We start from the raw sequence: 23,093 nt of genomic DNA on the forward strand, positions 1-23,093 counted from the left end.
CCGCCGTCTACCCGCCGTCTACCTTTGCTGGCGGGGGACCCCAACCCCCGCCAGCCAAAGTCCTCTTCTTCACGCGCAGGGCTTCATTCAGTTTCTGAGTCTGATGTGACTCAGAAACTGAACGAAGCCCTGCGCGGGAAGAAGAGGACCTCGGCTGGCGGGAGTTGGGGTCCCCCGCCATCAAAGGTATGCGACGGCGGTGGCGGGGGAGGGTTGGAGGCAGGAGGGGGGGTCGAGAGGGTCGTCGGCAGGGGGGGGTCAAAGTTGTTGTTGTTGGTGGTGGTGGCAACAACGGCGGAGGAGGGAGTCGGCAATGGCAGGGGTCGGCAATGGTGGGGGGGGTCAGCGGCACCGGGGGGGGGGGGGCTAAAATGTGCCCCCTCACCTCAGGCCCTGGACCCCCCCTCTCGCCGAAGTCTGGCTACGCCCCTGGTGGAGGGGAGTGTCTGTTGAAAATTCCAGTGAAACTGATTGGGGCACATGTACATCTTTCAAGATACTTTTAGCTGAAGATTGCAATTTGGTGAATAATAAATATATACAATTTAGAGGAGACCCTATATATGGCACCTAAAAAATCAGTGCGGAAATCATTGCCAACTAAACGTATTCTATAAGCGGTGCCTAGATTTAGGTGCGGTATATAGAAAACACTTGTTTATTTTTACTAAGCTGCGCCGAAAAATGGCCTGCGGTAGTGTGGACGCGTGTTTCGGGCATGCACAGAATCGTTTTTCAGCGCACCTGTAAAAAAATGCCTTATTAAAGTTTTTGCCGAAAATGGACGTGCGGCACAATGAAAATTGCTGCCCGTCCATTTCGGGTCTGAGTCCTTACCGCCAGCCATCAACCTAGCGGTAAAGGCTCACACGGTAACTGGGCAGTAATGACTTACACGCGTCAAATGCCACTTGGCATGTGCCCAATACGCGTGTCAGAAAATAAAAATCATTTTTCAGACCCGCATATTGGACGCGCGCCAACAATGAAATTACTGCAAGAGCCACATGGTAGCTGCATGCGTAGACGCTTAGTAAAAGGGCACCTTAGTTGATATCTCAGCGCCTAAAACTAAGCGCATCCATTTATACCAATGAAAGCATGGTGTAAATCCCAGTGTGTATATTTAGGCGCAGAGGGCCATATTCTATAACTACGCGTGTAAATTTCAGAACGCCCACGAAATGCCCATTTCCCCGCTCATAACCAGGCCCCTTTTTGCCTGTGCGCGTTAGAAGATTGGTGCACTTCGTTACAGAATATGCATAGTGAGTTGTGTGCGTAAATTCTAACTAGTGCCAATTAGTGCTTATTATTGCTTGTTAAGCGCTTTATCAGTGCTCATTAGCTTGTTAAGCTTGCTATGCGCATTGTTATAGAATCCGCGCTGGTACGGACGTTGTTATAGAATCCGCTTGGATTTCAGCGTGGATCTCTAAGCATGCGATATAGAATCTGGGGGTTTACATCTCTGCCTAAATAACACCCCTGTTTACCAAGCCGCGTGGCAATGCCGATACAGAGAATGGGCTGTGTCTGCATTATCGCACTGAGGGCATTAGCACACCGAGAGCAAACTAGCGCTGCTTAGTAAACAGGGGGTAATACTTTTTATCTGACCAAGAGCATTAATATGTAAATTTCCAGGCCCCCAGCTGTTTCCCAGTTTGGAAATCTATGCCTATGTTTACTAAGGTGCGCTATGGGCGTTAGCATTTTTAACGTTTGTAAATGGTTTACGCATGCTAAACGCTAAAATGCCCATAGAAATGTATAGGCACATTAGTGTTTAACATGCTTTAAATTTAAGGCCGCATTAGAAACGCTAACGCACCTTAGTAAACATACCCCCTAGTTTGTAAAATAGAGATCCCAATTAGAAGCACACCCTAGTGAGCCACTTGTCTTCGAAATTTATGGTTAACTGTGGAATTTGTAAATTTTTCATTTACTGTGGTGACAATAGTTTCCTGATATTTTAATGACATTTAGGCTATTTCTAACAAATATTACAGTAACAGTTATTTAAGCTGCCATACTCATGCTTTTCATAATATAGGCATACACTAAATCTGTTCTGACATTACATGTGCGGTACATAAATGGGGAAAAGTGTGGCCAGTTGGTGTCTGTTTCAGAGCTGTGTATTGACTTCGATACAGCCAGTGTGTGTGCATGTATTTACAATTTTACAAAGGGAGCAGTTTTTCAAATTTTATTTTTTAAAAGAGTATATTGAACTTTTCTGGATTTTTAACATTTTTTACCAGTTCTTCGGGATTATTTTTTTTTTTGTTTTTTTACCTTGATGTATTAGGTTTTTGTGTTATACTTCTGGTGTCATGACTTTAAGGGCTGGTTAGGAATATTTGGAAGTGTGAACAGGTCTATGAATCACAGGGAGTTCTGTGGGATAAGGAGCCCTTTTATTAAAGCTTAGTGCACACTAATGAGTTAGCATGTGCTAAACGCTGCATGTCCTATGTTATACCTATGGGCCACGTGGTGCATAGCGCACGCTAATGGCCATTAGCACATACTAAGCTTTAGTGAAAAGGACCCTAAGTTAAAAGAGGTACAATGCACTTGAATTCTGCCTATAGATACACTCATCCTTTCATATGTTATCCTGATAGGGCATTAGCAATGATTAAGGGATTGAATGAAACCTTAAAGAGATAATCACCAATGCGGAGATGGGTTATCTTCAATTTTGTATTACTTCTGGCCATATTCCAAAGAATGGACACCCCTCTATCAGATAGGAGCATATTGGGTTCCTTTTACAAAGGCGCAATAGCGTTTTTAGTGCGCGCTAAATGCTAGAGATGCCCATATATTCCTATACACTTTACACGGTATCAATAATATACTTAATGGAGGGGGTTTCTCATAAACAATCTTTTATTACCCAGCTCCTAATGCTTCTTATCAATATCCTCACAAAGATCTTAAAGGGTACTGAGTATTGGATCCATCAGATAACCATGTCACCAAACAGAGAGAGAGAGCAACGGATATGTTTCCAGCTCATGCAGAGGAGATGTACCTTGACACAGCATTTTGTGCGAAACATGACTTCATGCCGGATTAAATGATGTCTCCGAGATGATTAATCCATATAAGAAATACAAAAGAAGAAAAAAAAGAACAGCGAAATAGTGAAAATTCAGCTAAGCTAAGTGTATTCTTTTATCATAAGAGAGAATATTGAAAATTTAAATGAATGGGTGAAAGTTTAAAGATTAAAAACTATGGATCAATGACGAATACATGCCCACCATAAGAAATTGCCTGGCTCATATAGCCTGAATGGTGGTGACATGGTTATCTGATGGATCCAATACTCATATATTCCTATGGGCATCTCTAGCATTTAGGGTCTTTTTACTAAGCTGCAGGATAAAGGGCCCTGCGGTAACGGCAGGAGCCATTTTTCCTGTGCACCAGGGCCCTTTTTACCACAGTCGGTAAAATGCCTCCCACAAAAATGGCTATGTGATAAGAGAACTCTTACCATGTGGCCATGCATTGGGGAGCACTTATCACCACCCATTGAGGCGACAGTAAGGGCTCTTGCAGTAACCCAGCGGTAATCAGGCAGCAGCACATGGCAATACCCGATTACCACCAGGTTAGTGCCACACTAGGAAAAAATTTCTCAGAGCACCGGAAATGGCACATGCTCCAGCCAGAATTATTGTAAACAATGAAGTGGGAAGTGGACCAATGACTCCATGAGACTGTGACAGTTGTGGTGTATGATAAATAAACTTTATTGTAGACTCGACACAGTACTGTGTTTCGGCCACAGGCCTGCCTCAGGAGTCGTATACAGCCGCGTTCACATTCAACAATAAGCCACAAGGAGGAGTCATTGGTCCACTTCCCACTTCTTTGTTTATATTTTCAACTTTGTGGGATTTAGGGTCCATCCACACAGGTGGACGACCTACCCCAGCCAGAACTATTGCCAGCAGCTGCGTTGTGCCGGCGTAGTTCCGTTGTAGCGTGTAGTAAGCCCACATTGGGCTTACTTCCGCTTTGTAAAAGACCCCCTTCCTACGTGCTAATCATTAGCATGCACTAAAAATGCTAATGTGCCTTACTAAAAGACCTCCAATGTCCTGCATTTTACTTACATCCTCTCCTTTGTGGCCAAAATTAAGAAGGGAATGTATAGATTTTGTTAAACACACACACACACACACACACACACACACACACACACACACACACACACACACACACACACACACACAAAAGCAAAACATAAAAAAGGGGCAAACTTCTTCATAAATCTGTCTTCTCCCAGTTTTAGCCTCCACTGTACACTGTTTTCTTCTTGATCATGGGTTTGCTTTGCAAATGGTGCTTTCCATACTTTTAATTTATTATACAAGTACAGACATATATATTCACCTCTAATTTAGGGGATGTTATAAGCAATCATAATAAGCACTAATTACATGAGAAATCTATTGCCTCTGAAGTTTATTTGAGGAGAAAGGGGAAATGCATTTTTGTTCTTTTGCTAAAATAAGCCCAAGTATTTTAAGTGATTGTGATGTCTCAGGAGAGATGAATTTAAGAATCTTGCCTATTAAAAATATTATTTAATGTAAAATATTTTACTTGTGTCCTCCAGATATTTTGCAAAGGCATCTTTCTCTGTTCTGTACAACTAACGTGCATATTTCTGTGTCTTATGGTTTGTATATTTCACTGATACAGTAATGGTAAAATCCTATAGGAAGTTGAAAGTCTTCTACCAAAATGGAAGCCAGAATATAAAATACATGTATGTTTTTTTTTTAAACTGTCCTGCAGATAGATAGATTTGTTGTAGGGTGAAGCATCTCTGGAGTGAGGGGAGCGTCTGTCTTTTTTCTCCTTTCTGTAAAAGGATACATGTGCAAACAATTTGAGATAAATGGTAGTGTAAGTGCCCACTCCCCATTAAAATGATGGGGGTGGGGAGGCGGGCAAGGCATTTAAATACTGTGGATTCCGGTTAGTTGGGACACATGGGGACTATAGTACTTTGCTCCACTTAAGTGGCTGCCCTGAAAAAAATGAAATTGACATGTTAACATTAAAAAAAGAGTCAGTACAAGTGACAGATAAAAGTCAAAACAATTATTTACTGTCCAAACACAAAACTGGAAGAAAGAAAAACAGTATAGCACAGGACAATTTAATTTCAAATGTTATATTTGTTCATAGCACAAAAGTGGAAATAAAGGAAAAGAAAACATTTAAAGTTGCATAAATGAAAAGAAAAGTTTCTCTTGTGCTGTTGTGGATTTTGGTACTCCTGTAATCTCTGCCAGTTGGCTCTGACTGGTGTTTGGTGGTTGTTTTTTTTTCAATTCTTCTAGCAAGGTGATTTTGTCTGATAGTGTTAGATCTTTCCTTGGTGTTTTTTCAGCACACGCCACAGATGGAAAATGACGCACCCCGCATTTACGGCAGCCCACATAAACTTCAGGGGTTGGTGATGTATTGATGATGTTTTACGTACATTACTGCCTCAAATAAATAGCGGGTTGTCTCAAATAAGCAAAACCATTGCACCTTTACAACTACGCTTTGTTTCCATTCTCCGGGTTTTGGGTCAAATATGCGGCCGCTTCGATTAAGCAGTGTCCCAATTAACTGGAATCCACTGTAATATAAATGCATGTGGACATTTACAGTTGAAGTTCAAAAGCAAATCTTTGCATGTATATTCCTTGAACTCTTTCCCAACCCCATTTTTTTTAGCTGTAGAAAATATGTATACTGGGGCCTTTATTCAGATTGCAGGAGTTTGACCTGCTAACTCCCACTTTCGGTGCTGAGTCTGGATATTCAATGTCGGGCCATTTCAGGTGCCCGGCATTGAATTTCCAGTTTATTTCTGGCCGGTTAGAAGATAATATGTTGATATTCAGACCGAGGTGCGTTGAAAATGGCCTGTGGTGGTGTAGGCGCGTGTTTCGGGCGTGCACAGATCCATTTTTCAGCGTGCCTGCAAAAGATGTCTTTTTAAAATTTTTGCTGAAAATGGACGTGCGGCAAAATCAAAATTGGAGTGTGCCCATTTTGGGTCTGAGACCTTACCACCAGCCATTGACTTAGCGGTAAAGACTCATGCGATAACCAGGTGGTAATGACCTACGCACATCAAATGCTACTTGGTGCGCTTCTGATATGCGCATCCAAAAAATAAAAAATTATTTTTCAGAGGTGTGTATTGGATGCATGCCAAAATTGAAATTACCACAAGAGCCACATGGTTGCCGGGCGTTGGACATGCATAGACGCTTACGTGGCTTAGTAAAAGTGCCCCTTAGTCGGTTATCTTCTAACTGGCTAAAGATATTCCACATGTTCACGTGGCCAAATACAGCTGCTAAAGTGGGTCCTGAAAAAAAGTCAGCAGATAGCTGGTTAGTTGGCTGATATAACTGGCTATTTGCTAGCTGCTAACCAGTGATATTCAATGAGTAATAGCCAACTATTCGCCGCTGATAATTGCCAGATAACGGCATTTAACCGGCCAGGTACCGATGCTATCTGGTTAAATGCTTTTGAATATCGGGGAGATTATATATTGGCACATGTACTTTTTATGGTCAAGGGCTGGTCAGTGTTCAGAAGACCTTTCTCCATGCCGAAACATGTTTTCCTATGGAAAACATGCTGAAAATTGTTGTGCCTCTAATTTTATAATTTCATGTCATATATTCAGGGACAGTTGTGGGATATTAAGAGTAGGCATTCAGGATGCAAAAATTGATCTGCAAGTATCCTAAGAAGCCAGTGCAATATGGCTTTTAGGTTTGTTTGTTGGAGTGGCCAAGACATAACTGCATTACATTTTATATAGAAAGATTAAGGGCAAATTTCCAACTGGGTGCCTACTGTTTGATGCCAAGTGTGTGCATATGTTATAGGGTAATAGAACTATGTGCGTCAGAGGTGCCAATAATTGGCAGTTATTCCCCAGATTCTATATATGGAGCTGAGATTTCCATGCAGAAATCAAAGCGTGTTCCATAACAATGTGCATAAACTTAGTTAACAAGCTAATCAGTGCTGATAATTGGATGTTAACAAGCTATTAGCACTAATTGGCATTAATTAAAATTTATAAGCACTACCTGCCAAGGGCTATGCCCCTAAATTACGAGCAAACTCTATGCTCCAAAATAGATTAGTCTCATAATTTAGGACCTTAAGGGGTCCTTTTACCAAGCTGTGGGAAAAAGGGCCTTGGGCTGGTGGCGGGGGCCATTTTCCCTGCATGCCAGGGTCCTTTTTACTGAAGTGGGTAAAAAGACCCCAGGCACACATGGCTATGCAGTAAGAGAGCAATTATTGCATAACCATGCGATGGGGAGGCTTTACCACCACCCATTGAGGTGGCAATAAGGGCGCCCGCGCTAACCCGGCGGTAACCATGCAGAGTGCCACGATACCTGACTACCACCAGGTTACCGCCACGCAAGCCATTTGTAGGGTTTCCCCCCATGGAAATGGTGCATGCTCAGGGAGGGACTACTGCTGGTGGCCGTGTTGGGCCAGTGGTAGTCCCGGAAGAGCAAGCGGTAAACCTGTGTCGGGCTTACCGCCGCTTTGTAAAAGGGCCCCCTAAGTGTATTCTGCAAAGTGGTGCATGTAAATTCTAATGTGCACTGCCAAAAAGGGAGCAGAGCTATGGGCATGGAATGGGCAGGTCATGGGAGTTCTGGAAAACTACATTGCAGGGTTATAGAAAACATGCCTGCACTGCGTCTAATTTAGGCAGCGGTATTTACACCAAGTTTTACTTGGCGCTTAGGCAAATTTCATTTCAGCACCAAATTTTTTGGCATGATATATAGAATCTAGTCCTATATGTGTAAGTGCTTGGCACAATTCTATAAGGTATGTGCCAGCTGCAAGGGGCAGAGTACGGGCAGGCGATGGCATATCACCAAGCAACACATGCAACTTATAAAATACTGTCAGTTGAGCACCTTGCATGACACACTTAGGTGTGATACTTACATGTTGTAAGTGGGGGCACTTGTATTTCAGCAACACCAATCTATAACAGCTTAGATATGCCCTGAAGCTATTACAGAACAGGCACTAAGGGCTGGAATCTATATAGGCACCAGAACATTCTGTGTGGGGAAAAAAATATACCTAGGCGTATTCTCTAAAGTATGCCTAAATTTTATAGAATAGACTTAAATTTCTGCAAGGTATATAGAATATGCTGATTAAATTTAGTGGCATCCTTTTATGCCACGTTGTAGTTGGTGTGAATCCTGATGCCTCAGTTAGGCGCAGATTTTCTAATGCACATAGGTTTTAGAAAAGCCCACACCCCGCCCCTGGCCATGCCCCCTTTTCAACTATGCGACTTAGAAGTTAGGCACGCCATGTTATAGAATACACTTAGCGAGTTGTGTGTGTAAATCTCGATTAATGTCAAAGAGTGCTGATAATTGCTTGTTACCATCCAATTAACAGATTAGCTAGTTAACCAATTCAGTTATGCGCATTGTTATAGAATATATTTCGGTTTCCGCACGGATTTTTAGGCACTGTAGAATCCCAGGGTAAGGTCCTTATTCTATAAAGATTATGCTTCTAAATTTACACTCTTAAATTTATGAACATAATTTATGCTCCTAAATGTAGGCTAAATCTATGAGCATAATAGTCCTTAAATCAGGAACATACATTTAGGAGCAAAAATTGCACTCGTAATTTAGGAGCGTAAATTTAGGGGTATAACCATTATAGAATAAGCTCCTAAGGGGGGGGGGGGGGAGGGATTCTATAAATGGGGCTCAATAATGGGCACCAGAGAAGATTGGTGCTAAATGCCATTCTATAACAAATGTGTGCCCTTTATTGAACTTCTAAAAACCGGAGTAGAGGTCTATAAAGAAACAATTCTTTATTGCAAGCGAAGTGACAACGACTCAACACAGTTGTGTTTCGGCGCTAGCTCGCGCCTTCTTCAGGAGTCTTATGATGTATAGCTGATTGTGTAAAGTGCTCTTCTCTGTTCTGACAGTGGAAGTTTATAGCTTATATGAACGTTTTTTTGTAACAAACTATCGACTTTACACAATCAGCTATACATCATAAGATTCCTGAAGAAGGCGCAAGCTAGCGCCAAAACACAGCTGTGTTGAGTCGTTGTCACTTCGCTTGCAATAAAGAATTGTTTCTTTATAGACATCTCCTCCGGTTTTTAGAAGAGCCTACCTTTCCTACTTCTTGCTTCTGGAACCTTTTACGTAGGAACCAGTGTACCTCCACCCCTTTGGGGTGGTTTTCTTTGCTCCCCTGTATTGAACAGCATTCTATGCCATTTCTCATGCCCAACTCTGGGTGTTAAACTTACTCCTGCTGAAACCTGGTGTAAATCCCAGTTCCCAAGCTGTGCATGGAGACCAATAATTCTTTAACTCTGCACACAACGTTTTGGAGCGAGCCTGACCTGCCCATGCCCCTCTCATGGCCATACTCCCTTTTGGCTTGCGTGCTGAGGGAAAAAGGCCCTAGCCTTATAGAAGAGCACGCAGCCAGATGCACGCAACATCTGTAATTGGTTGTTAGCATCCAGTTATTGCTTATTAAGTTGCATACACATCTCGGAAGCACGCCAAATCTGGGTGCCAGTATATAGAATCCAGGAATAAATGCATCCCATTTTGGCACCAACATCTTGGCATCAAGTTATAGAATTGCCCTGATTGTGTATATCCAAAAATCCTTCACCAAATGCCTAGAAATCGAGCAAATGTATTGCCAAGACACTTTGCATACCATTGTCATTACATAGAAGCTGCTTAATCATTTTACGGTACTGTTGCATTTACACAACTTTTCATCCTGCTCTTTGAAGTTGTACATTTTTCTAAATCAAATCCTGTTTGTTTGGGTTAGATAACATTTGATACTCTGTGGCTTGCATTAAAGCTAGGAGGATGGAAGGGGTTGATACTGTTTTGTAGAAGGTCATGAAAAGCTCATCACGTAATTTAATGCCAGGTTTCAAAGGCAAGCTTAGAATGACAGAAGTTAGTGAACGCCATGAATAGCAGGAATTTATTTTTTTGTAAAGGGAAGTTGAAAACTGTAATTTAAAGCAACCTTCTAGGAAAACAAGTAATGTGGAAACCAAGCATGTAACTCATAATTATTTTTCTCCAATGTGGCAAGGATTTCAGAAACTGATAAATTAGCCATTGTAAAGGATAAGTTCTAACACATTGAAATGCCTTTTTTGTGTGTGCCAAAAATGCATTATCCTGAAAAAAAAAGTTCACCAATCTATAAAGCATTTAAATAGCACTCTGGCAAAAGTCAAAATTCTGTGGTCCGATTACTAACATCTGTTTCAGTTTTTCTTTAGTTATATATTGATCAGTGTTCTTTATTGCAAAAACATATATCCCATTAAGAGAAGTCAGCATTTTTGTGTTGGATTGTGTTCAGTCTCTTCCAAATAACAGGACAATTAACAGAAATGTATAGATTGGCAGAGGCTAACAGCTCTGTTTTCAAAATAGTCATTAGGGGCTGAAGAAAAAGGGAAATGTTTAAAGTTTTCAGTAGAGTTTTTGTTTTTAATCTGCCCACTTCTTTAAATTTGTTTTCCAGGACTGGAACTGTATATTAAGGATGGACATTGAAAACATTTTCGTTTTTGTGTTTTGTTTTTGTTGTTATCTCCTGGATTCTATGAAACTGAGTGCCCACATTTCCGACTAGCATGCAAATTTGGGCATGTAAGTTATGGAATAATATCAGTTGCAGGCTTAACTTAATTATAATTAGATGCCAATTGGCCTGAAGCACCAATAATAGTTAATTGGCACTAATTTGTAATTATTCACGTAACCTCACTTTAGGGCTCCTTTTACCAAGAGGCGGTAAGCCCAATGCAGGCTTACCACTCGCTATACAGGAAGTAGTGCCCGGCTACCGCAGCAGCCCGGTGGTACTTTCTACCCCTAGCATGCTGTCATTTCTGGTGCTACAAAAATTTATTTATTTTTGTAGCACCGGAGTGTACCCCGCAGTAATCACTGCCCGGTAACCATAGGGTTAATGCAGGAGCCCTTACCAGCTGTGGTAAAAGGGCGCCTCAGTACACATGTAAAACACACAGTGCCAGCCCCCTTTTGCTGCAGCTTGGTAAAAGGGGCCCTTAGGCGTTATTCTATAACTGGCCGATATTCAGCTGGTGGCGGACAGTGTTTTTTGTCCGCTGCCAGCACTAAAATAAATTCAATGCTGGGCCACTATTCTATAATGATAATTTCATGCCCAATTGCCATTATAGAATTCACACTTATCCCCCAATGTTCAAAAGCATTTAACTGGCCAGGAACGGCACCTGGTCAGTTAAATGCCTCATAACCGCCTATCCAGCGATATTCAGTGAGGGATAGTCGGCTATCTCCTGCTGAATATTGTCGGATAGTGGCTAGTGGATAGCTGGTTATATTGGCCGTTTTAACCGGCTATCCACCGATTTTCAGCCCCGCATTAGCAGCTATATTTGGCCACGCAAATACAAAGGATATCTTTGGCCAGTTTGGACATAACCAGCTAAGTCTGAATATCGGCAGCTGGTTATGTTCGAACTGCCCAAAGATATACCGGATATTCAATGCCAGTCACCAGAAAAAGCCCAGCGCTAACAGGGTTTAGCGCTAACTCCTGCGGTCTGGATATCACCTCCTTGGTGCCCATATTTTACGCAACTGATTTTTGGCGCACTTTTTTTACTCTACCCCTATGTGCAAATAAGGACCAATAGTCAGACTGTGGAAGTTAGCCGGGCTGGATATTCAATGCTGTGGTAGCCTGGTGCTACTTCCTGTTTAGTGAGCGCTAAGTCTGCGTTGGGCTTACCGCCACTTTGTAAAAGAGGCCCTGTGTGTGCACATTGGGCATGTGCCAAAATTTATTTGTTCAACTTTTGAGTGTTATATATAGAATCTGGGGGATAATACACACTATCCCCTGAATTCTCTATGTGGTGCACAGATTTGGATGCCGAAATTTGGGTGCAATCCCGAGGTGCGTGCACAACTCAATTGGTTACTTAATGAGCAGTGATTGGATGCTAACCACCAATTATTGATGTTAATTGGCACCAACTAGGATTGATGTGCTGCATCTGGTTGCACGCTATTCTATAACTCAAGGCACCCAAATATCATTGTGCGTAACTCAAAGGGGCGTGGCCATGGGAAGGGCATGAGTGGGTGGGTCAGGGCATTCTGAAAAGTGGCTTATGTTGTTCCAGAGTACCGAGTCTCCACGCTGAACTTGGGCGCAAGCATTTATACCAGGTTTTCATCAGATGTAAGTCTGGCACCCAAAATTAGGGCGCAGAAATTGGCGCTAAGCATGATTCTGTAATGGGCGTATGCCTTTGATAGAATCGAGCTTGGTGTTGATCTTTTCCAGCGCTCATTTTTGAGCGCCATGTATCGCATCCATCCTTATGTGCAACTAGTGCATGCTCTTACTGACTAATGATGTTTGATTGCAACAACATCCCATCCCATCCCTGCTGTATCTGGTTTTTAAGAAATGTTTCCAAACCTCTATTGCCGGTTCCAATTTTCAAATGTTATTTTTGCAAGATTATTATGAAAACTGCTGGTTTGATCAGGTATTGAGGTAGGTAAAGTGATCTTTTAAGAGCCTGAGACAACAAGCTGGTCAATCAGATTCACTGGTTGGTTGGGGTGGGGAGGGTGTGTATAATATATATATATATATGTTCACAATTCATATTTCTCAAATCGAAGTTCACTAGCAGTTAATTACCTGAGTACTGAAGTATCTTTTAATCTGAGTGTATTGTATAGGACAAAGCAGGGGCGTAGCCAGACTTCGGCAGCAGGGGGGTCCAGAGCCCGAGGTGAGGGGGCACATTTTAGCCCCCCCTGGCGCCACCAACACCCTGCCATTGTTGAACCCCCCTGTCACCAACTTTGACCCCCCCACCATTGCCGAACCCCCCCGGCACCAACTTTGACTGTCAAAGTTTGACCCCCCCCTGTCTACGACCCTCTCAACCCCCCCCCCCCCCGCTGCCAACCTGCCGTCGCCTACCTTTGCTGGCAGGGGACCCCAACCCCCGCCAGCTGAGCTGAGGTCCTCTTCTTCCCAATCCCGCGCAAGGTTTCGTTCTAGTCTGACGTCCTGCATGTTGTACGTGCAAGATGTCAGACTCACAGAAACAGAATGAAGCCTTGTGGTGGGAGTGGGGGGGTCGAGAGGGTCATCTGCAGGGGAGTCCAGGGGCAAATCTACGGGGGCCCAGGCCCCCGTGGCCCCATACTGGCTATGCCACTGGGACAAAGCATGAAAAGTGGACATTATGCCCCCTATTGGCTAGACTGTTCTTAGGTTTTGCACCTAATGGGCCCAATTTTATATATGATGCCTAAAATTTAACGTGCGTTAGACAATTACGCCTAAGTGTATCCTAATAACCACAGGTAAATCTATGCACAGTATTTAGAATATGCTTAGGTGTAGTTCATGCACCTAAATCTACGTGCAGCCATTTATAACAACATGCACTGATTTTGGAATGCCCATGAAATGCCCATTTCCATGCCCTAAGCATGACCCTTTTTGCCTGCGCACATTAGAATTTAGGCGCAGTACATTACTAAATATACTTAGCAATGTACGTGTGTAAATTCTAATTTTTGCCAGTTAGTGCTCGTTAATGCTTAACAGCTTGTTAAAACAATTAATCTACCTGCATAGTTATAGAATATATCTAGATTTATACCCGGAACTGCGCAGAACTCTAGGTGTGCTATATAAAGTTTGGGGGAATGTGCATTAACTTCAAAATCTCTGTGGTAAGAGCAGGTGTCAGGGCCCTTTGCTTTCTGTAAACTGCATAACCTGACCACTTGGGAGGCCTGATAAGGTACATTATGGCAATATCATGCATTAATTGCCAATAGCACAGTTTTAATGGGGGTTCTTTTTTTTTAAACTCATTAAACAAGGAGATGTGAAACGTGCAAGCATACAACTCATTCTTGTGCAAAATGAATAATGTAGCCTATGTTTAAAACTTGCGAACTTTGCTTTATTCATAGAAAGATAACACCTTATAAAGTGTTATCTTTCTACCCCATGAACATTGGGCCGGTAATGTGTAACCTGAGGCTCTCCAGGAGGCAACCTTTAAAAGGCTGGTGCCTAAAAAAAATCCCTCTTTTGATCGAATGGTGAAGAATCTAGGAGTATTACCGGACAGTGGTCTGTCTCTTGAAGACCAAATCTTTTCAGTGGTGAAGGGTCTTTCCTTTGCTGGAGTAACCCATGTTTTTATTACATCTCTGCTTGTTTATTGTAATAGTCTCTCTATTGTGTCTCCTGAAATATCAGTTACGAAGGCTACAGTTGGTTCACAACATGCTGTCCGATTATTAATGAATTTGAGGCTGGCTGATCATGTTACTCCAATTCTGGCTCTACTTCATTGGTTGCTTGTTGAGTATCGGGTTCAATTTAAGATGCGTGTCTGGTATTTCAAGTTCTTTTCTGTAATAGCCCTTTATACCTGCAGCCATTAATCCTGTTATATGAGCTTTCGCGAGAATTGCGTTCATCACAGCAGTTCCTTCTTCAGGTTCTAGGCAATATTAAGTTACAGTCAACTTGTTTGCGTGCTTTGTTGATGCGTGGTCTCAAGCTATGGCATGCCTTACCAGTAGATTTATGCCTTGAGAGGTATTGTCCTTCCTTTAAGAGAAAGTTGAAAGGCTAGTTTTATTCCAAGGCCTTTGGTTAGATGAATGAATGAATGAATTTTATGGCTAATTAGTTGAAGTAGATTGGAGGAGGGAGGGTTTTTAAAATCTTGGTTTATTCAAAGATATTAGATTCAATGAAAGAATGTAGTGGTTAGTTAGCAAAGTGAATTGGGGGAGGGCAGAGCCAGCCCAAGAATATCTGACACCTTAAACAAACCTTCAAGTGTGCACCTTCCCATCAAGGGGCTGCTCAAGTTTCTCCCTCCCATATCCAGCATCTCTCCTTCCCTTCCCTACCCTTCCATAGTCTAGCATCTCTCCCCTTCCTTCCCCAAGGTGTTCAGGGGTTTCTCTATTTCCTCTGGGGTGGAGGTGACACCAGTACAGCAGTTGGCACATCTATAGAAGACTAATTGTAATTGACATGGGACCTTGAGCATCTGTGCATGCTCAGTGCCTACTGGGCCCTGCCTTGTCCATACTTCCTGTGTTCGAGGGGGCAGGAGCCAGCAGGATGGATGCTTAAGGACCTGTGGTGGCTGTGATTAGTCTTTTGTAAACACTGTAACTGGTGTTGCCCTAGGCAGACACCTAGTCTTTCTAGAGATTGGCCTGACTTTGGTAGAGGGAGGATTTTAAAATTTTGTTTTATGTGTTGGGTTTTAAATTTTATTATTGTTACACAGTTTGGACTTTCCCGGTTAAGCATGTTTATCAAGTATTGTAAAACTAATGTAAAGTAAATGTGAATTCCCTGTTCTCTACAACGTCTGTTGACACATGCCAGGGGTTTCCCTTGTGGGTTGTGTGGGAGGGGGCCTGAGCTCCTGCCTCAGAAGATCCCTGATTCAAAATGGCTTTCTGAACCTCCAAATGGTAGTCTTTTGTTACTACCACTAGGGGACTTAGGTGACCATTAGGGAGCCACTGGGGCACTGCTGGGGATTGAGCCTTCTATTCCACCAACCATCAGGGGAACCCCCTAGTAGTATCAGTGGAGAGTGGGGGAGGGGTGGGCGTTTGTTGCCATTGTGGATTAACCCCTTTAAAAGATAATGGGCCCAACTTGGGTTCTGCTATCTTTGTGCTGCTGTGGCCAGGAACATATGATATTCCTGACTACAGCTATGCCACTCAATCAGTACTGCAGGATTCACTACAAACCTCTGATACTGAGATACTACAGGTTAGTGAATCCTGTGTTAAATTTTTGCACAGTAAAATAATATAGCAATGTGCTATTGTACTATAGTTTAGTAAATAGGGCTCAAAGTTTGTTACCTGCAGATTACATAGAATGCCCCTAATTATACCCCAAGTGCTATAACTAACTTCATTGCGCTATCTGCGGCATTCGCAGTTAGGGGTAAATTCAAGAAAGGTCACCTAAATTCGGGCTCTGAACATATGGGCACAGAATTGCCATTACAGAATGGCATTTACATGCCTAACTTTAGGTGTGAGCGCTTATGCCAGCTCAAAAGTTGGTATAAGTGCCCGCAACTCAGCGTAGGCAGATAGGAGTGCAACTGCATGCATTCAATAACATGTGCGTACAAGTCTTGGACATGCCCCTGACTGGTCTATGCCCCTCCCCAGTCCACACCCCCTTTCACTTGGGCGCTATGAATTTTCCGTGTACATTTTATAGCATACCAAGGTCAGTTGCACGCCTAACAGCTAAATGGTTCCAATTAGACCAATTAACACTTAGTGCCAATTATTGCCAATTGACATCAATTAGGAGGTCGCTATTATATTAAATTATGCATGGAACTAGTCTAATTCTATAAATTACATGCATATCTTTGCGCACTAAAGGGGAAATTCTATAAATGGCACTCAAAATTTGGCACCAAAAAATCTATAATGGGTGTTCTGGGATTGGCACTCTTTACACAATAGAGCATAGTGCCAGGATTCATGTTCAACACTGGGTGCAAGGAGTTACACCAACTGAAACCAGGTGCAAATCCCACTCTGCAAGGTTGATGCAGATCCCCCAAATTCTATAACACTCCTCTTATTGACTTACAAGTGCCTTCACTCTGCAGCTCCTCAGTACCTCTCCATTCTTATCTTTCCGTACACTCCTCCCGGGAACTCCGTTCACTGGGTAAATCTCTCCTGTCAGTATCCTTTTCCTTCACTGCAATCTCCAGACTCTGTTCCTTTTATCTTGCTGCATTGCATGCCTGGAATAGACTTCTTGAGCCAGTACATCAAGCTCCAGCTCTGGCCGTCTTCAAATCTAGGCTGAAAGCGCACCTTTTTGAGGCTGCTTTTTAACTCCTAACTCCTATTCACTTTTTCAATACCCAGGTCTGCTTTATCATTCCCACCTTAAGTATTTCCCTTATCCCTTATTTGACCTGTTTGTCTGGCCTGATTAGATTGTAAGTTCTGTCGTGCAGGGACTGTCTGTTACAATGTAGAGCGCTGAGTATGTCTAGTAGCGCTATAGAAATGATAAGTAGTAGTAGTAGTACTGTGTGCCCCACCCATGGTCACACCCCCTTTGCAGATCCACACAGAAACACTTAGGTGCTAGTCTATAAATGGGTGAGTAAGTGTGTTTTCACTAGATCTGTCATTTCTGCCTCATTTTGGTGCAGAAGTTGCACTTAACATTTGGTGTCATATATAGAATTTCCCCCCAAGTGTAAATTTGGGCACACAAGTTTATAAAATGAGGGGGGGGGGGGGGTTAATGTGTGGTCACTTTATTGACTAGAAGGCAGGTGCCCTACCCTTTGGTAACAGTTGAGGCACGGATAATTCCCATGTTCATCAGCTAGCACAGCTTAGTAAATAGGGGCTATGTGTATATCTGTATTTTACACTGATATCGTGAATCATGGAATTTTTAAACACATACAGTTTGCGTTAAATACTGCAAATTTAAAAGAAAATTAATTTGTTTCAGGGAGTGTTTTCTCTGCCACCTGTTATAGGTCTGAATGAAATAAGATTGCTTTTATAGTTAAATAAAAAGGAAAACAGAACAAATGACCTTTTTTTAGCTAACAGAATAAGTTGAAACTAAATATTGTTTTTATGTTGATCTTCCAGCTAATATAGCACTTTTGTACTGGTTATTACTATCTGGTATGCACTTTATTTTATTAAAATAATTTCTGGACACATTATAGTGACTGTTATTTTCTTCAGTTATTACTATTTTTAAAAGAGATTCCTTCCCTAATCTTGGCATGATCCATGATTCAGAAATGGTCTGACAGTTTTATTTGTCTGTTGGATAAGGCAGGTAGCAGGGATATAGGAAAAAGCAGGGTGTCCGCAGAACTACAATGTCCAGAATCCCCTGCGGCCCGGGGAGACAGGGGTGGACCACAAACCCTGGGAGGGATTCACAGAAAAAGCGGAAGGGAAGACAGCTCAGGGGATAGAGAGCAGTTTCCCCCAGTTACCACTAGAGGGAGGAATACCCAGGAGGACGCCCAGTTCCCATGGTTGAGTAATCAATACCAGATTCCAGCCAGCTGTGAAGGGAGGAGGGGAGATTTTCTGAATGCTCTGAAACAGGAGGAGGAAGCTGAGTTGCCAGACCGGATGGATTAAAAGGAGGAGGAGGAGCTGGACCTGACTGGTGGTGAATACCCAGTTCAAGGGGAGACAGTCAGCATGGATTGGACTGGGAATACACTGAAGGCTAACTTCTCCAGCACCAGAGCACATGGGAGGCCACAGATGTTTGTACTGTGAAGAGGGAGGTGTGCTACCAACCCTGCTTGGGACAAAGCTGGTGGAAGTGCTGGAGGAGGAAAGGTACAATGGTCTTATTTAATATAAGTTCTTCCTCTTCCTTTGGAGAGTTTTTTTTGGTGGAACTGAATTGTGCTCCAGATTGAACCGCACTTGGCTGCAGGCTGAACTGAACTTTGCTAAATGCTGGGTGAAACTTTGCTAAAAGTAGAACTGAACTGTGTTGGATGCTGAGTGAACTTGGGGGTAAAGGTAAACCTGAATAAACCCAGGAAACAGAACTTTGCTATCAAGCGAAGGGAGCAGTGTGGATAAGTAAAACTTGTGAATGGAGTTGGCATTAAATCCTTTTCTGTTATAAACTGAATCCTGCTGCAAGAGTATTGCACCAGTGTGGAGGCGGAGGTTTCGAGTGCTACCTACATCCTCCCTGGAGATACAAAGCTTTTACATTGTGTCATCTGCCTCTGTCACCCAGATGAATGGCGTCATCCTGGCAGCGACTATGAGTGAACAGGAACTGGTTCTTGCACAGCTGTGCTGTGTGTAAAATGATCTATTCTCTTATGCTTGACCATGGAAAAGTACATGACCTTAATTGAGCATATGGTAATGTATAGAAAAATATGATTAATTAGCACAAATTAGAAATTAGTGAGTATTAGGGCCAGTAAGGTGCAGACTGATAGGAAAGAGACTAAGGGCCCCTTTTTACAAAGCCATAGTAAAAGTTGCCCTGTGTGGATTTGCCGTGCACCGAGGCCTCATTTTACTGTAGTGGGTACAAGACTTATTTCTCTTTTTTTGTAAAAAAAAGGAAATGGCCATGTGATAAGTGAGTCACTTGCCGCATGGCTATTTCCTGGGGAGCCCTTACTGCCCACCTATTTAGGGGCTCCCACGCTTACCTGGCGGTAACCGGGCAATGCACGGGGCTGCCTGATTACCGGCCGGGACGGGTAAGCCCCTGATGCTAAAAAATAAAAGTCTTTTTTTCAGCACCAGAAATAGTGCATGTTGGGGGCTGGTACAGTAGCCCGGCAGTAGTTCCGGATTGGTGCCTTAAGAGGGGTAGTTCCTAATGTGCATTAAAGGGGGAATTCTATAACTGGTGCTCAAAAATGAATGGTGGAAAAGATCAACACTAAGCATTATTCTATAAAGGGTGTGAGCCCTTTACAGAATTCTCTGGGCGCCAGACTTACATTTGTTCAAACCTGGTGTAAATCCTGGCACCCAAGTTCAGTGGTGTTCCTAGGGGGGCTGACACCCGGGGCGGATCGCCGATGCGCCCCGCCCTCCCCGGTGCAGCGCCCCCCGGAACTGCGCGACGCCCCCCCCGGCGAAAGAACCCCCGATCCCCCAGCGAAAGAACCCCTTCCCGGGTGCACGCCGCTTGGGGGGGGGGGGTGCCGCGCGCCTGCCGGCTCTTCGTTTTCATGCTCCCTCTGCCCCGGAACAGGAAGTAACCTGTTCCGGGCCAAAGGGAGCATGAAAACGAAGAGCCGACAGGCACGCGGCACCCCCCCAGCGGTGTGCACCCAGGGCGGACCGCCCCCACCGCCCCCCCCTTGGTACACCACTGCCCAAGTTGGGTGTGCTGAACCATTGTTTATTTATTTATTTGTTACATTTGTACCCCATATTTTCCCACCTATTTGCAGGCTCAGTGTGGCTTACATAGTGCCATGAGGCAATAGCCACCTACGGTGAAGAAACAAATATAGAGTGAAATTATTTACAACGAAATAGATATGAACAAACACATCAGGAAATCAAAGAGAGGGAAGTTATATAACGATCATAAAGTTCAATACAAGTTTGGGTTTCTTTGTGTTGCTGGATCTAGGTAATTAAGTTGGGTCAGTAGGATATGCTCTTCCGAACAGGTAGGTCTTTAGTAATTTCCGGAAGTACATTTTGGGATTACATTCCAGAATCTTGTGCCTATATATGAGAAGCTGGATCCATGAATTGATTTGTACTTGAGACCTTTGCAACTAGGGTGGCGGAGATTTAAATAAGAACATGATGATCTGATTGAGTTTCTGGTTGGCAGGTCTATGAGGTTAGACATATATCCTGGGGCACCACCATATATAATTTTATGGACCAAGGTACAGATTTTAAAAGTAATACATTCTATAATTGTTCTATAACACAGCATGTACTTTTTGGAACACCTCAACCCGCTCATGGCCACACCCCATTTTGGGTTGCATGCTATGGGATTGAAGTGCCCAGCGTTATAGAATAGCGCACATCAAGATATACACACAAATCCTAATTGGTGCCAATTAACATGAATAATTGGTTGTTAGTATCCAGTTATTGATAGTAAACAGCTCATTAGCCAATTAAGTTGCACCCAAATTTGGTGCCATATATAGAATCCGGGGATAAGGGAATAATGCAAGATTTTTACCATGTGGAGCTTTTCCTACTTAAGCGCACAACTATGGAACACACTGCCAAAAATAGTAAAACTATGCCAGACCACCTTAATTTCCGGAAATCACTAAAAAACGGTCCTGTTCAAAAGAGCATACCCTACCGACCCAACATAAAAATACATCTGCGACACAATGCAACCAAAGAACGTAAAGGACATTACCTGACTCTTCCTCCCCCCCCCCCTCTCTAAGTTCCCCTAACTACACCTACCTTACATGTACCTTATCTACCACAACATCACCTTGTATTCATTCGTACCATGTATTTGTTCAGACCAGAATCGGCTAACGCCGTAACGGCAATATGTAAGCCACATTGAGCCTGCAAAAAGGTGGGAAAATGTGGGATACAAATGCAACAAATAAATAAATAAAGACGGGGAGGTCTATATTTAGGGGTCTACAAGGCACCTATTGGGAGTACCTATTTTTTCTTGATAGAACACTAGCTTAATAGGCCAACTTTGTGACTATATTCTCGGTGGAAACACCTATGCCAGCCATAGAGCTGTTATGAATGTGTGCACCTAGATTGCTGAGAAATTGCATAAACTGAGCATGTACAGAAGTGCCAGCCCTGGTATCTGAAGCGCCCTGCTGGCTTCCTCAATGCTTCAGCTGTGTGGGTATGGCTCTGGCAGAGAATCTATTTGGCAGGCAGGATTTGGGCCTAAATGCTATTGCGCATTGTTTGGAGATGGGCAATAAATTATAGCAGTGCATTTTTTTCTAGCAAAAAAGGTGCCAGTACTGAAATGCTAGGCCACCCTTCAGGACTGAGGTGATCACTGAGGGACCCACCCCATAATAGCCAGCCCCCCTGCAACCAGGCACAGAATCTATGACAAGGCAGAATTGGTGTGTAGAGCCTGAGCTTTCATTAAAACCTGGGGTCCATGGGTCAATTTTTTCAGACAATGGAAAAAGTGTTGGTACTCAGTACCCCCAAGTACATCCGCAAAAAAGCCCTGAATTATAGCAGGGGCGTAGCCAGACTTGTGTGGGAGGGGGGGTCCACAGCTCGAGGGGAGGGGGCATTAGGCCCCCCCTGCCGCCGCCCCCCTGCCGCCGCCATTGTCGCCCCCTCCCCGTCTCTGCCGACCCCCCCTCCTGCCGCGAACCCTCCCCCGCCTACCTTCTGTTTTGCTGGCGGGGGACCCCACTCCTCGCCAGCCGATGTCCTCTCCCGTAGAACGCAGCAACACTGTCTGGCAGAGAAAGTCTTCTTCCTTGCATGCTGACGTCGTGCAGGACGTCAGACTCAGAGAACAGAACTGTTCTCTGAGGACGTCAGCATGCAAGGAAGAAGACTTTTCTCTGCCAGTGCCGCTGCGTTCTACGGGAGAGGACGTCGGCTGGCGGGGAGTGGGGTCCCCCACCAGCAAAATGGAAGGTAGGCGGCGGCGGAGGCGGGTTCGCCGGGAGTGGGGTCCCCACTGAAATCTACGGGGGCCCAGGCCCCCTCAGGCCCCACGTAGCTACGCCACTGAATTATAGTATTTTACAATTTAAGCATGCAATTGTGCACCCCCCCCCCCCCCATGCTTTGCTATGACTGTGCCCATTGGTTTGCCCATCTCCAAACAATGCGCAATAGCATTTAGGCCCAAATCCTGCCAGCCAAATAGATTCTCTGCCAGAGCCATACCCAAAGAGCTGAAGCATTGAGGAAGCCAGCAGGGCGCTTCAGATACCGGGGCTGGCACTTCTGTGCATGCTCAGTTTATGCATTGAACTGAACATGTTTTAAAGTGCCTGCCTCAGAAGCTGGAGCACCCTGCTAGCTTCCTCGCTGCTCTAGCAGTATAGACATGGCTCCAGCAGAGAATCTCTTCTGCTGGCAGTGCTTGAGTATCCTCACCAGCAACGGCATGATTTAGGGGTGGAGGCAGGGGATGGCAGGCTAGAGAACTGACAAGAAAAACTTGGCCCCCTCAAAAATTGAGTTCTGGCTACGCCCCAGCAAAACGTATGTTTGAAATATGTTTGCCTATTGCAAGTCAGCCTCGTTCCCCCCCAAACTGTGTTCTCAGGGATGCCTACATGCAGATTGCATAAAAGTGGGCACATGTTTAAATTGTTGCATTGTCATGTGCTGGAGCCAATGGCTCGT

The sequence above is a fragment of the Microcaecilia unicolor genome, chromosome 6 (genome assembly GCF_901765095.1).
Source record: "Microcaecilia unicolor chromosome 6, aMicUni1.1, whole genome shotgun sequence".
In the NCBI taxonomy this organism is placed as follows: Eukaryota; Metazoa; Chordata; class Amphibia; order Gymnophiona; family Siphonopidae; genus Microcaecilia; species Microcaecilia unicolor.